A 6062-nucleotide genomic window follows, 5' to 3' on the forward strand; every position below is an offset into this window, starting at 1 on the left:
GTCACGAAAAGGCAAAGTTAGAAAAGTTTCTGCTTTTACTTTGATCGCTGTCACGCGGAGGTTGGAAACAGTTTGTGGAATAGGAGGAACATTTCTTAAAAGAGCTGATTTTTAAGATCTATGTGTATCTAGCATATATGTGTAAACAATAGATTTGAAAACGAACTTGTTGTAGTTGATTAAAAAGCAAGTTTGTAGTACTTTAGTCCACGTATGGAATGTACTAGGAAAGACGTTTTGCATATAAAAAAGGAAAGGAAACTTATTTGGTGTGATAGTATCCATACGAATTCGTGCTGTGAATTATTTTTTGAAAGAAACAGAGATTAGAGTTACACCAAAATAATATCGTCATCTATAACAATAATATTGAAGAGAGACCCTAGCAACACTTCCCTATGATAAAAGCAGCAAATACGATAAAATATGATCCCTACAAGAGCGGAAAAGCGTTTCTGTGCTATGTCACAATAAGAAATAGTGCATCGAACGACTGGTCCTCGTATATGACAGCAATTGCATATCTTAAAACGCATCTGGCTCTAATAACGGTGGATGTTAAATCGGGTGTCATATGCTTTATGCGACAGTCGGATGATCTAAGTAATTTTCATAAGAATAAATTTTATGTAAATCTTCTATTTCATGTCTGGGTTGAAAGACATCAAGATGATTATAAAAAGAGACAACTTTCACAAAGAGTGCCAGTCATTTCGACTGGGAAGTAGTGAAAATCCGAAGGTTGGTAGTGAAAAAAGAGAAACTCGATTTTAGAAATGTTCCAATGATCTAGCCATAAATAAAAGTGCGGAGAGAGAGAGAGAGAGAGAGTTAGAAACATCTTGATCATGTGTGTATATATACAGTATATTCTGTATTGATGTTAACGTGTGATCTCCGAATGGGAGTTGGAAGATCATGAAGAGCATTGTGTTCAGAATGGATCCTGATACATTGATGCTGCAAGCGTCAGATTTTGCCCGATAATCCCTACTTTTTTTATACATATCGATGCGGAAATATTTGAGTGTAAAGAGGATAGTGGAGTAAACGTTTTTCAAACATATCGATGGTCTTTTTTTACATAGGAATAATCACTTATCAAGGCCAGGAACCCAGTCGAGGATAAGGGTTAATAAGTGTACAGTAGTTAATGGGATAATATTGTAGTAATCGTTAGTAGTGAAAATTTGGTGAATTGGATTACTTAAGGGGACGGTTCAACAAGAATTTGTTTACATTGAACTTGATAACGACTAAATTGTAGTCAGTAGTGGAGGAGACAAAACGAAAAGAGTTCCACAGGCGTGCAGTTATAAGAAAGAAGCTTTGATCATGGAAGTTACATTTAAGCTTAGGCACAGGTAAAGAAGGGGGAAATTACTGATAGTGGTTTAAGTTAAACGAGTGTTTTTCATGATAAGTTTGGTAAGGGAGGATCATAGACTGAACCTCGAACGGGCATTTGCCATGAAAATAACGAAAAAGCAGATACAGGCCCGCAAAATCTCCTCTGTTGGAAAGAGGTAGCAGGAAAGTAAAAAGGGCATTCACCATTGGGCTACTTTCGTCTATTTTTAACTTTGTCAAAACATTATAAGATCCTTCTAGCAGCTGCTGTCCAGATGTGGAAACAGTACTCTGTCGTTGGACGTGCCTGGCTTTTATATAGGTAGAGAATTGCAGCAGCAGTGTTATATCTAATAGAGCGGTAGTAGGACCACACTTTTTATGTCTTTGCTATATATATATATATATATATATATATATATATATATATATATTCTTATTTGTAGTATTCAGCATTTTACTGGGTTTGTATAATTCAGTAATCGTTCATATACCAGCAAATTTTAAGCCAAAAAAGGATGACTTAAACTGTAAGCTACAAAATTATCACATTTCAAAATTGAGCATCCGTATATTGTTTTAACAAAACTAAGACATCATGAAGACATAATGTTTGAATTTGTCCGAATAGTCTTGAAACAATTGTAACTAACGATGAAATACACTAATTGTTGCTATCAACCCATTATTTGATGTCTTGGGTTTTGTTAAAACAATATATATATATATATATATATATATATATATATATATATTATATGTGTGTGTGTCGATTTCAGGGCGGCAGATAGTTATATATATATATATATATATATATATATATATATATATATATACATGCATATATATACATATATATGCATATATATTTTTTCACACACGAAACAAATATAAACAATAGTATCCCCTTCCTCGATATAGAAACAAAAGTCGACACCGATAAATTTACTAGTCACCCATACAAAAAACCTACTAGTAAGGAATCATGTCTTCTTAATTACTAAAGCGAATGCCCTCATAGATACAAAATAGGTATCGTAAAAAATCTCATCTACAGAACTAAACGTAATTCCTCCACTAACGAAATAGTCTATAAATCACTTTCGACCGTAAAACAAACTTTAATTAATAACAGCTTCCCAAACTACATAGTTGACCAGCAGATTAGACACTTTTTAACTACCATTAATAATAATAATAATAATAATAATCACGGTAGCAGCGATAATAACATTGACATATATTATTGTAACCAGATGCATGGGAATTACAAATTAGACGAAAAAATAATAAAAGATATTGTACACAAACATGTCGTAATCACAGAAAAAAAACTCTAAAATAAGATTTATTATTTATTACAAAAAATTTAAAACAAGCCAATTACTAATAAAAAATAACCCTACATCAGATGGCAGTATGCTGAAAACTAGAAATGCCGTGTACATCTTTAAATGTCCCATAGGAGAATGCGTCTCCAAAAATAATTCGTACATTGGCATGACTCGAACCAGTATCTCCCGTCATTTAACATGTCACCTGTCTTCCCCGAATAGTTCAATCTATCAGCACCTCATAGCACACCACACCCCTAAAAATGAGTTTAGAGACATATTAATAAGTAACACGGCCATTTTAACTGTCTCATATTGCGAGGTGCGCCTCCCGATCTTTGAGGCATGGTTAATCCACATTAATAAACCAACAATTAACCAGACTCAAAAGGAAACGGAGGGCACGCTCAAGTGCTTTTGAGTATTTTAATGATTTTAAGCGATTTTAATCATCTTTTAATCGTCTTTTCATTTCATCTCGCTACTTTCATTTTTCAATTTCATTTTTTTATTTTTTTACTACTCGCCTTATGATGACCAATGGAGGTCGAAAACGTTCGCGGTTATGGGAAATTTTCTCGAGAAAAGGAGGAGTACAAGAAAAACAAGCAAGAGTTATCTGTGCCATTTAATGAAACATATATATATGTATATATATATGCATATATATATATATATATATATATATATATAATCTGCCGCCCTTTAGTAACACGATGGTTTTTGTGGAGACGATTGACTACCTTATAACTTACTCATGATGGAGAGAATACCGATTGATATGCAAAGTAAGCCAAAGGACCGATATGATTAAACAGCGTTACAAAAGTAGATAATATTTCGAGTTACAGTTTCTTAAGTACTATGACATTAATGGTTTGGAGCCTAGTAGTTTGTTAGCATCAAACTTGCTGATAAATTTGGCGACATCTCATAAGGTTATTTAGAAATTGCTTAAAGTGTTTAGTTATAAGACATCATTGTGAGGATAAGTAGATATGATCGCAAAGGATACAATCTTTTGTAAAGTTCTTTGCGAGAATTCTGGCATTTTTAGATGCTGAGGAGATTACATCTTATTCAGAGAAAAATGATAAGATATGGGATTATATTTCTCATTCTCAAAAACGCATGGGAACCAAGTCTTTATCGATCATACTACAAGTAAAGGGTTGAGCGTGAAGTTGTTTATCGTTTTTTGTAACGCTCATGCAGTGATTCTGCGCAGTTTTACATGACGCCATAATTTCAAGCATATATTTCGTTGAAAAGTAGTTTCTGATACTGGTTTCTGTTGAACATGGCGTGAGTAAATTTAAACTGAAGCTGTCGTTTCGAACTTTGTTAATATGAGTTTAAGGGTATAAACCCTTCAATACCAACAGGAAACCACTCGTGTGTATTTGACGCGTAGTAGGACACATTGAAGAATAATTTAAAAGAGATATCTTCTATGAAGGAAATAAAGGTGCTTAAAATCGCTTCTAGTATATCGATACACTGTGCTATGGAAAGGCACATCTTACAATTTGCTGAACTTTGGTTTAATCTGGATGCGACAACTGAGTGATTATAAGGCTGAGGAAACTACATTAGGTTTGCAATGTTCATAGCAAGTCATCAAAAAACTTGCGAAATGTTTAATAATATCTTGAACACGTTTTGTCCTGTCAACTATGTGAGTATGCCAGCCTTGTTTGAGTTGACTAGTTACTCAACTTAGTGAATAGTAAAGTCACCACAGATTCTTATGTTAGAAAAAGGATTGACAGAGAGAATCTTGTCAATTTTCTAAGAAATACCAATAAGTACAGAAGGGATGGCGCGATAGAGAAGTACAAAGATAAAAGCCGTGTACTAGTAAGTGTAACAGGAAACATATATAGAGAATCAAAGTCTTCGTCCGCAGTGTGTGTCGCACATGGAAAAAATCGTACCTATCGAAAGCGTAGACTTCGTGACATTGGCGATTGCGGTCGGATTTAAATGTCATATTTGAATAGCTTCTGGTTATGGACAACGGATGGGCCAATACCAGTTTTCACAGGTAGAACATGTCAAGTTTTATGTTCTATAAATAGATTTCAATTTCTAAAGTTGAGGCTTTTTTGTTTTCTTTAACAAAATGGTTACTACATATCAAGGCCCGGAGGCCACTTGAGGATTAGGGTAAATGTGTGTATTGTAGTCATTGGGACAGTTACGTAATAATCGTTTGTATTGGTTATTTGATATAATTAGATTATTTACGAAGACGGTTCAATAAGAACTTATTTACGTTAGACTTGAAGATAACGATATTGTAGTCAGCTGGAAAGCAGACCAGGGGAACAGACTTCCACAGACGTGCAGTTCTAAGGAAAGAAGCTTTGTTCATAGAATCCATATTTAGGTTTAGGCACCGACAGAGAGGGGGGATTTATTCATAGTGATTTTGGCTAGACGAGTGTTTTTATGAAACATTGGCGAGGAGTACCATAGGTTGGAGCTCATCCGAACACTTGCATTGAAAAAAGCGATAGAGCACGGACAGACTCGTTACGTCTCTTCTGGGGGAAAGACGTTGGAGAGAAAGAAAAGATCGTCGCATAATAGATGACATAGTCTGTTTTGAACTCTGTCAAGGCATGATAAAGTCTTTGGGTAGCTTCTGCAAAGATGTGGCAACAGTACACCCTCCTAGGAGGTACTTGGCTAGAGGTAGAGAATTGCATCAGTAGTGAGATATAACCTGGAGATTTCTTATGTAAGAAAAGTAAACCTGATTTTAGTGATAATATATTGGAAATTATGATTTACACTAATGTTTAGTTCTGTGCCTTAAACTATTCTGAATGAAAAAAAAATGTTTGCAGAGATAAACATTTTCACTCAGGAAGAGCATATCAGGTTTTAGGTCTTTTAAATAGATTGCAATCTCTAAAGATTAAGACGTAGACTCGTAATGTAAGGAAAGGAAACTTAATAGTAGCGATCATACATTTGAAATTGTGGTTATTTTTTTATTTTATTTTTTTTTACACAGTGGTCCCCACTTATCAAGGTCCGGAAGCCACTCAGGGGTAAGGGCTATTGCAAATACATTACGTTAGTGTGGAGATTTGATGAAGTGTTTACTTAAGAGGCGGTTCATTAAGAATTTGTTAACGTTGGACTTGAAGACATCCAAGTTGTAGTCAGGTGGGAAGCAGGCAGACGGAACAGAGTTTACATTCAAGTATAGTTTTGTGACTAATAATGATGTGGTCTAAATGCTATGAAAGGCAAAATAATGTTTGTGCTATGTTGCTAATTGGACTATTATTCTCATCCTTGGTATTCTCATCGGTGTCGATGAAAGGAAGAAAAAGAAAAATGGCCGCCTTTTCTCGTAAATTT

The sequence above is a fragment of the Euprymna scolopes genome, chromosome 3 (genome assembly GCF_053919585.1).
Source record: "Euprymna scolopes isolate OS-2025 chromosome 3, ASM5391958v1, whole genome shotgun sequence".
Lineage (NCBI taxonomy): Eukaryota > Metazoa > Mollusca > Cephalopoda > Sepiida > Sepiolidae > Euprymna > Euprymna scolopes.